Source organism: Triticum aestivum, chromosome 2A (genome assembly GCF_018294505.1).
Source record: "Triticum aestivum cultivar Chinese Spring chromosome 2A, IWGSC CS RefSeq v2.1, whole genome shotgun sequence".
Lineage (NCBI taxonomy): Eukaryota > Viridiplantae > Streptophyta > Magnoliopsida > Poales > Poaceae > Triticum > Triticum aestivum.
Window position 1 is genome coordinate 79,843,740 of NC_057797.1, and position 10,240 is coordinate 79,853,979.

A 10,240-nucleotide genomic window follows, 5' to 3' on the forward strand; every position below is an offset into this window, starting at 1 on the left:
GGTTATGTTGCTCATATCGTGCGTATGGTGTCTCGCATTGCTATGTCATTTGATTAGTTTAGACATGCTTTGTGTGAATGCCACCTGTTCAGTGTCTAATTACCATATATGTGAATTATGCATTGCCATCTTGTTGCAAGATATTATATATGTGAATTATACAATGCTATCTTGTTGCAAAGGCATTATATATGTGAATTATGCAATGCCATGCTATTTAGCCAATCATCATGTATGTGAATTATATCATGCTATCATTTTTTTGTATTATGTGTTCCATTTGTCGACAACATTTGTATATTCAACTACTCTTCTTGTGCATCAGCCATTTGAAGCGGTGATGGAAGTATCTGGAGTGAAAACAAGGTATTCAGAGCAGACAATGCTACCTGCTGAAGCAGACATCTTGCTGGTTACAGAGAGCTCCTCAGAGGAGGATTCAGAGACTGATGACCAGTCCTATTCCCCCCCCCCCCCGAGGTCTATGCTCAAACTTGGCAGGGTTATATTACCCATGTCATGCATGTTGTCTTGCATTGCTTAGTTTTTACATCATATATGGATTGCCATCTGCTTACTTGCTTACTATATAAATCATATATTTGAATTATATCATGCCATCATGTTTACATAGTACATACACATCATTTATCTGAATTATGGCATGGCAACCCATTTAATAAAGACATCATATAGTTATATCATCTCATCCTGTTTAGTGTTTACAGTCATCATATTTTGAATTATGGCATTCTATCCGTGAATGTATGTGAATTATGGCATGCCAACCTATTTAATAAACACATTATATAGTTATGTCATGTCATCCTGTTTAGATAGTCTCATATTTTGAACTATGTCTTTCCATCTTTTTTAGTTAGCTATCATAATGTGAAATTGTGTCATGCTATCCTGTTTAGTTAGCCATCATATATGTGAAATTGTGTCATGCTATCCTATTTGGTTAGACAACATAAATATGAATTATTTCATGCCCTCTTTTATTCCCCACTATCCATTGCACTTGTCTATCATACAATGTCTATACTTTCAATTACTTTTCTTGTTTATCAACCATTTGAATTGGAGAGCGTGATGGCAGTATCTAAGGGAGTAACAACACGGTCTTCAAAAAAGATAGTGCTACCAGTTGATGCAGATAGAACCACGGTTGTACTTGCCCAAGGACCAGATCCACCACACATAACCCAGACTCTCACAGATTGTACCCCTACCCAGTTGGACAGAGAATCAGGTACACCCCTTCTAACCCCAACCCCGGCAGATAGTAACCCAGTTCCAGTTGACACAGCACCGTCTCCACCATAGAGCACCCAAACACGAGCAGTTAGTAAGGGAACTGCAATGCCCAAAGCACAAGGACCACCACTCTGAATCCTAACTCAACGCTTAAAGGAGAAGAAGATTTGTTCTCAGGTCAGGTTCTGTAGCTATGGTTCATACTCCTTTGCTCTTGCATTACTGTATTTACTCATGCCAACTATTTTCAAATTTGAAGGATGGAACTGAAACTCCAATGGCGCAACAGGTATGTTTTAAACCTGTTTCTTTAACTGGTTTGCTGTTGTAACCTGCTCTATGTTGATTTCAGTTTCAATTGAATAAACAGTTATGTTCTCATGTCATGCACATTACAAGTGTTGTTATTGCTCTATAGTTACCCACACTTATATTCTGTCTATTCTGCTTTGTCTTGAACAAATATTATTTGAACTGTGTCTCTATCTTGATTTGGCAACAAAAACTAGAATGATATAGACCATAAAGTGACCATGGTACATAGATATATGTTTGTTTCATGTTGTTATCCTGTCCACTTTACTACTGAACTCATTTACCAAAATGAGTTTCATATACAACATGGTAAACATGTGATGTGTCTGCTTGTTTCTCTTTTAGAATGCAGACAAAATATTGGAGAACAGTACCGCGCTATCCAATGGTAAAGGAAGTAATGCAGATAAGGTTCAAGATAGTGAGACATCCCTGTTGGTCTCCAAGAAAGCTGATAAAAACTATCTTGGCGACAGTGAGGGAACCCAAAAGTCCTGTCTTGATGTAGTGTTCGAGTCACTGGCCACTACTGCTCGCACAAGCTCTTCGAACTCGCTGCCTGAATCAGTTCGTCTTCTTGAGTCTCAACTTCAAATTGAAAGACATCGATCAGATGTGCTGCGACAGGAAGCTGAAGGACTGAGGAAGTCCCTGCAGAATTCAGATGAATATTTTCTGGTGCAACAGCAAGCGCTGGAGGATTTAAGCGCCAAAAAAGAGAAAGTTAATAAGCTTGCTAAGCATCTTGCCATCATTATGGGTACCCAGGATATTGTTTCTTGAGATCTTCTGAAGTGGTTTCAGTTCTGGATTTATTTTGCTGCAGTGTTTATTTGTGTTGGTCGCCAACTTTGACAACCAGTGTATATGATATGTTGCTTTGTTCCCTATATTTGCACTGGTGGCGAACTTTGATGCCCAGTGGATGTAATATGAAGCCTAGCGTTAGTTGCTTGCTTATTTATTTCCTTGTTGTCTTGTTTATTTGTTTGCTTGTAGTCATTGCAGTTCTTTTTCCGCGGTTAGCTAGTGGCTGCAATAACCTATTTTTTAAAACTAGGCCACAATAACCATGGGCTAATATTTACTATAGTGACACTGGGCCTCCTACTGGTCGTAGAAACAGTGGGCCTTCTACGGGCCGTAGAAACAATGGGCCTTCTGCGGGTCGTATCATCAATGGGCCTTATACGGGCCGTATGATCAATTGGCCAAACATGGGCCAAACAGACCGCATTATGGCCGTAAACGGGCTAGAGTTGGAATCGTCCGTTCATGGGCCGACCATAACGGGCCATCGTTAATAGGCCGTATTTGACGACGCTATGAAAACGACCCAACGTATTAACGGACCACAAACGGGCCGACTGTAACCACGGGTTGAATTTTGCCCACAAGCAGAAAATGACAGTAAAGGGCCGTAAGTAAACGAATGCTGGAAATGAGCCCAAGAATAAATGGGCTCTGAGAAGGCCGAAAGATAACATGGGCTGGAAGCGGCCCAACGGAATAACGGGCCGTTAATGGGTATAAAGTGATACACTGTTCATTATGGGCCAGTTTCACCACGGGACGTTAATGGGTGTAAAGTGATACACTGTTCATTACGGGCCAGTTTCACCACGAGCCGTTAATAGGCCAAGAGTTACATAGGGCCTCATATGGGCCGAAAGACGTCATGGGCCATACATGCGCCAGAAGTGAAAACAGGCTGGAATCATATTGGATGGCCCAGATGACGCTACTGGGCCTAATTCGGATAGGGCGTAACGGGCCTTGGGTTAGCGGGCTGTAAATGGGCTATATGCGAACAAGCCGTTAACAGGCTTTCCATGGGCCGGCCCGCCACCTTTTGACCAAGTCAAACGGGGTGGCCTTTTCACAAGAATGGGCCTCTGTTGGGCTGTGCCATGTGTCGACGTATCATAGGCGCCTTCCGTCGAATGAGTGGATGACATCTGTCCCAACGATGAGCCGACACGTGTTTCCTCCAGCCAATGATGATTTTACACGTGGAAAATCCCCATTGGTCGGGGCTGTTAATGGGTTATCGGATCCAAAACCCGACCCGATAGCTTAACGGCGTTCCGTTACGGTGGATGCCACATGTCGGTCACCCTTGACGAAAGCACTTCTGTGACGCGCGATTTATCGTCATGGAAGTGGACACTTCCGTGATGATAATTTTGGTAATGTCATGGAACACTTCTACGACAGCACAGGTATGACTATCTTGATTATGTCATAAAATCGTCATGGATGTACATGCATGACAAAAAACGCGACCTACTGTGACAAACACGTATCATCATGGAAGTGTTTTTTTTGTAGTGCAAGCCCACCACTGATGCATATCAAAGGGTGCCCAGAAGGCAGAGGTCTGCAGCAGTGCCAATGAAAGATACTAGAGCTACCACCTCCTACAGCCACAAATTCAGTTGCCCCTTCGGTTGCAACTCCACCAGCTCCTTCAACCTCCTCAGATGCATTTGTTGCAGGACTCCTCTCCATGCCACCTCCCTAAGATCAAGCTTAGAGAGCCGCATATCACTATGCATTTTCGAGCTTTTTGGTAACTTGTTGCCAAAGGGGGAGAAAGTGTATAGATCATAGGCTTCGAGAGAGAGAGGGACATTTGCTTCTTTTTGCCTCTTTTGCTACTTATTTGCTACTTGTGTGTTTGCTTGCTTGGATGATACACTATGGTTATGTGTGTGAGATACTTGTATGTTCATGTGTTTGATCATATCATACTTTAACGTTTGTGCTTGGACGATGATATTCTCTATCTCTCATGTATGATCACTCACTTTGTCTTGGTGATGAGTGTATATTTCACATGCTATCATTTTGAGCGCTCCACCAAGATGTATGTGACATGGAAGAGTAACCCATGTTCCTAATCAATTGTGCATTTGCATTCCAAAGCAAATTTTAAACAATGCACAAATTTAGGGGGAGCTCTTGCTTATCACATACTTCTCAAAGCGACTATGTATTTCATTCTTATTATCATTTGTCAAAGCTTTGATCTATATGTTGTCATCAATTACCAAAAAGGGGGGAGATTGAAAGTGCAACTAATCCCTGGGTGCTTTTGGTAATTCTTAACAACATATAGCTCATTGAACTAATACTATTTCAAGATGATCATTTCAGAAAGTTCATTGATTGGCTTGGCATGTGCTAGAGATGTGGACCCCTCAAAATGCTAAGGACACATATTGGCAAAAGCACAAGACTCTACATTTTCATTTTAGTGATCCAAGATCACATTGAGTCCATAAGAAAAGCCAATACTATTAAAAGGGGATGAGGTGTTGCTTAATGGATTGCTTGCTCAAAATGCTTAGTAATATGCTCCAAAAGCCCTCAACCAACCTAAAGTCAAACTCGGCCCCTCCAATTTGATCTACCCAGCGCCACCGAGTTCAATTGACATAGCCATAGCCGGAAACCCTAATCAGCTCGGTCTCATCGATAGGGATCTCGGTCTCACCGAGATGGGATTGCAAACTCTATGTTTCCCTTTGTAACGTTTCGATCTAACCGAAATGAGCGATCGGTCCCACAGAGTTCGCAATGCATACTCTCTGTTTCCTTTTCGTAATGTTTCGGTCTTACCGAAATGAGCGATCGGTCCCACCGAGTTTGCCTGACCAACTCTCTGTTTGCCTATTACTGAAATCGGTCTCACCGAGTTCATGTGATCGGTCTCACCGAGATCAAGTTATGCCCTAACCCTAGCACATCGGTCCTACCGAGTTGATCATGTCAGTCCCACCGAAAAGCCTAACGTTCACATTTTGAACTGAATCGGTCTAACCGAGTTTCACTATTTGGTCCCACCAAGTTTGGTAAATTGTGTGTAACGGTTAAATTTTGTGTGGAGGCTATATATACCCCTCCACCCTTCCTCCATTCATGGGGAGAGCCATCAGAACATGCATACACTTCCAACATTCATTTTCTGAGAGAGAACTACCTACTCATGTGTTGAGACCAAGATATTCCAATCGAACCACAAGAATCTTGATCTCTAGCCTTCCCCAAGTTGCTTTCCACTCAAATCATCTTTCCACCATATCCAAATCTGTGAGAGAGAGTTGAGTGTTGGGGAGACTATCATTTGAAGCACAAGAGCAAGGAGTTCATCATCAGCACACCATCTATTACCTTTTGGAGAGTGGTGTCTCCTAGATTGGTTAGGTGTCACTAGGGAGCCATCGTCAAGATTATGGAGTTGAAGCAAGGAGTTTGTAAGGGCAAGAAGATCGCCTACTTCATGAAGATCTACCCTAGTGAGGCCAGTCCTTCGTGGGCGATGGCCATGGTGGGATAGACAAGATTGCTTCTTCGTGGACCCTTCGTGGGTGGAGCCCTCCGTGGACTCGCGCAACCGTTACCCTTCGTGGGTTGAAGTCTCCATCAACGTGGATGTACGATAGCACCACCCATCAGGACCGAGCCAAAAATCTCTGTGTTTACATTGCGTTTGCTCCCTCTAAACTCCTCCCCTTTACCTCCATATGTAATGATTTACATTCCGCTGCTATACTCTTAGAATTGCATGTGTAGGTTGATTGCTTGACTTGTGCTAAGTTTCTAAAATCTGCCAAGACTTAAAATTGGGAAAAGGCTAGATTTTTATTTGGTCAAGCAGTCTAATCACCCCCCCCCCCCTCTAGACATACTTTGGATCCTACACAGGCCCATGTCCAAGGCCAGGAAGAAGGGCGCCTGATTCTAGGCGGCAGCCATGGCGAGCGATGGTGGCGGCTTAGAAGAATTCAGGAAGGTTCAATTGGCTAATCCATGTAAGCACCGATCCTCAAAACTAGATGTGGTTCTGATGTGAATGTCCAGAATGGTGTGATCTCCATGTATGTCGGGCGAGGCGAGATAGGAGAATCCAGGGATGTTTTCACTTTGGTGGAGGCACCTGACTTGTTTTCCTCGATGATGAAAATACAAATCAAATGTTATTTTAGAATTAGAAAAGAAAGCTCGGGAACATACTATCAATGTTGCATATGATACCAGAAAAGCAAACACCAATTTGAACAATTTTCATTCCATACCATTCCACCAACCAAACATGGAGACGTAACCGTTCCATTCCACTACATTATTATACCAAACACGGAGATGGAACCATTCCATTCCTATGGAACAGAACCATGACATTCCATTACACTTCATTCCCGAACCAAACACACCCTTAAGAAAGCAGTAGCAATAAACTGAACGATCATATGCAAGCTAACGGATGTGTTTTGTCCATCACATCATTCTCCTAATGGTGTGATCTCGTTATCAAGTGACAACACATGTCTCTAGTTAAGAAACCTTAACCATCTTTTGATCAATGAGCTAGTCTAATAGAGGCTTACTAGGGACACGGTATTTGTTTATGTATCCACACATGTATTTAAGTTTCCGGTCAATACAATTCTAGCATGAATAATAAACCTTTATCATGATTAGGAAATATAATAATAACCACTTTGTTATGGCCTCTAGGGCATATTTCCAACATCAACTACGGTGATGTAGTGAAGAAGATTACCGCAGCAGCGTGGACAAATGCGGCAAGTTCCCACCGAGTTTCACGGCATAGCTCCTCGCCGGAGTGGCTTCGAGCGCGGGCTTGGACTACAGGATGGAATACGGACTCGAAGGAAAAAGGCAGATGAACTGAGGAGGAGGATGGAGGGGTATTTATAGCCGAAGTGCTTAACCACTTTGCCGAAATCGATGGTCCTCAAGCGATGGACGTTCGACATTCAACGGGTACGATCACGATTGTGGAGATTGTGGGCACGTGCCAAAATGTCGGGAGTGGAGCGGGAGACCGAAAGGTTTGAAGGGGCTTATGCCAAAAATAGATAAAAGTTCGAAGTCCATTTCTTTCGCAACCTAGGATGTTGGAAGGAAATTTTCTTCAGATTAAATTACATGCTGACAGGCAACATAGATTTAGACGAGAGAGAATAGAGGGGAAACATGGTCCAAAACAAAAACACTCAGCCAAAAAAGAAGGACGAAACAACAACTCTGAGTGAGTTGTTCATCGTATGAAACAAAAACACAACAGACGGCAACAAAACGAGTCAAACAAACAAAAGAAACAGACAAATGAGGGGCAAATAGCAACAACAATATACATCTCATGGCTCAAGATTAGCAAAGGAAATCCCTGAGATTGTTCCTTCAAGAAGGGTTAGTTAGTTTTCACTACCCACACTTGTCTGGGAAGTGGAGACCTCATTTTTCTGGATTGAGCAAGAAACAATTTTCTTTGTTGTCCTATGGAGGTCACCTGTGCATTGCGAATGTAATCATATGAATATGCATTGAAATTATTTTCAGAGACATGAATGTAGTGATTTGAGGAAGTACGCATGTACTCCTTCTAACGGGAGTTTAACATAATTCCTTTCGAAGGAATAGCAACTCCGTTCTACAAGTGGTATTCATTTCTCCGGAGAGAAATATCATGCATGATGAGGTTAGCTGAGACAGATAGATTTTCAATTATGTTGTATCGTCAATAATCGTTTTCTTTGCGATATCTCAAGGATAAGAGGATGAGCATTCGTGGTGTTGGTGTGTCTTCATGGTAAGAGTCATCCCTCCAAGGGCGGCTAGCTTTCATCCAAGTTAACTTCGAGGAACATTCTCATCTTTGTATCTTGAGTTATCTCTCTACCCCCTACTTGCGATTTACTTGGGCCACTTAGCCTTTGCATTCAGTATATCTAGTTGAACACATTGTATTGCATTGGTTATCTCACCGAAGCAACCGCTAGGCTCACATTTATATTCTACATTTCCTAGACTTTCTAATAATCAAATTAAATTTAATTGTACTTATTCACCCATCTCTGGGTCCATCTCGATCCTTTTAGTTGTCTTCCTCCATGGAGGCCCTGTTGTGGTCTTATACTCCCCTCACTCGTCCCTTGTAAGTCTTCCGGGTGAAAATCCTACTCTATTGGGTGGCGGCACTAGGGTGGGCAGCTCCATCTATCAACGGTGCCACACCTTTCGAGCCGAGGCAAGAAGGTTGGAGCCTCCTCCCGTAATGGAATGAACAATTGTTTCGTGCAATGACCTCAGTTGTTTTGACGGCTGCATGCCCTTATTTCGCTCGCGGGCTTTCGCCTTTCGAGCTGGCATGTTCCTCTTCTCCTATGTGGTGTTCGCGGAACAGGGCATTGATGTCTCCAACCTTCGTTTTTTTTGTCTTCCTATTCTCCGAGCTTGTAGCATTTGTTGCTTTGTGAGCTCTTTCTTCATCATCTTTGTATCAGTCGTGTTGCCGTCTCTTTTTTCTGTTTTTGTTCATGATTGTAATCATGGCCAGTTGATGACTTTATTAATTCAAAGTCAGACTCAAATTGTGCCTATTCTCTAAATAAACAAATCAAATTTCACTTACAACGTCTAAATGTCCTTACAATATTATCGATATCTAAAATTTCTCTTTTCGGTTTCGCAGATATCAAATTTGGTCACCCAATAGATGAGACATTGTGTCCACACAACAAAATTTTCTAAAAAAGCAAGTTCATGATATCTAGAATATATGACCGGCCAACTAGACTACATGGCTCGTACTTGAAGAACATATTTCACACTAGTTGCTCTCCCGAATCCTTCATAGCAAAAGTCGGTCGGTCCCCTCGGTGTACGTTCACATCGAAATGGTACCGTGCGTTCACGTTTACTTCCTCCTCCGAGATATTTCTGAGACACCCTTCTTCCAGATATGCATCGGCTCTGGAATTTTTTGAGACGATCACGACAGTGACTTGGCATGCTCAGCCAGGAGGAGGATGCCAACGTGTCCTCCTTAAGATCGTGTAACCTGATCGTAATTTCGCCCACTGATGCTCATCAGCTCAGCTCACATAGCTGTCGAGATCAGTAACTGCTCCTCCTTTTCCCCCTGGCACCGGTGAACCGTGAGGCAGTGTGTGGTTCATGCGCCATGCGACCGTGTCCACTACTTTTTCCTAGCTTTCCGTGGACGACGCCACCGCCCGCCCTCAACTGGTTCCGGTTCTGGATCGCGACGCATTTGTTCGTACGTGAAAGCGCCCGATCTAACGTGACTATTCATCCGTGGTTTTGCTCCTGATGCTAGCTCATATAAGCATATAGTAATATCCTTATTTTAAAGCATACGTACGAACGAACGCACATACACAATAACAAAGGTCGTGCTCATGGCGCTTGCCCTTGGAAAAATCCGCCGAACCCCTCGTCTGCATGCGTTCACATCAAGCGGTGGGCCAGTGCGTGCTCCACGGGGTTGCCCGATTAAATTTCCAAAAGGTTGCGATGCGTACATAAAAAATGGTCCGCGAATTACGACCGACAGGCAGGTCGGGTGCGTTCGACTCGGCCCCAAACCAACCAAGCAACCGTCCGCGGGAAGGCAGAAGCTTCCGGCCGTTCCAGCCAAACCAAACCAAACCCATCAGCGCTCCACCGCCGCGGCGCCCACAGAAAATCCACCCCGCGCCGCGCACGGCAAAGCGCAGTGTACACCGCGGCGCCAGAGGTCTCCTCCCCATTGGCCGCGCCCCACCGCGTCACGGAAGAAGCCAGGCCGACCCGTCGCCGTCCCCCCCACCCACCCACCCCGGAGCCGCCC